This window comes from Penaeus monodon, chromosome 33 (assembly GCF_015228065.2).
Source record: "Penaeus monodon isolate SGIC_2016 chromosome 33, NSTDA_Pmon_1, whole genome shotgun sequence".
NCBI classification, from domain to species: domain Eukaryota; kingdom Metazoa; phylum Arthropoda; class Malacostraca; order Decapoda; family Penaeidae; genus Penaeus; species Penaeus monodon.
The window spans coordinates 8,697,384-8,697,599 of NC_051418.1; the positions used below are offsets into that span (position 1 = coordinate 8,697,384).

The window sequence follows — 216 nt, forward strand, 5'->3', positions numbered from 1 at the left end:
CGTTCTGCACAACATATGAAAGCATGTTTTTTTAATCTTTTCCCCAAAACTGTGTTACACAATGCCTAATACAAACAGATACTGATGAGAATGATAAGGGGAAGATGAAAAATCTCCAAACCCCCATCGCGAACAGAATTTTTTCCCAGCACGTCCTCACTTTGCCTGGCTGACACGTTTTAGGGGTCTTTTTGATAAAATCAAGCAAAAGTCCGG

At 40.3% G+C, this 216-nt stretch overlaps 1 protein-coding gene across 1 annotated transcript in view; it reads right to left on the minus strand.

Moving 5' to 3' along the window:
- The window catches only part of LOC119593981 (rotatin-like), a 50,058-nt gene that overhangs the window by 4,853 nt on the left and 44,989 nt on the right, over positions 1–216 (minus strand). The gene's annotated exons all lie outside the window — the stretch shown is intronic.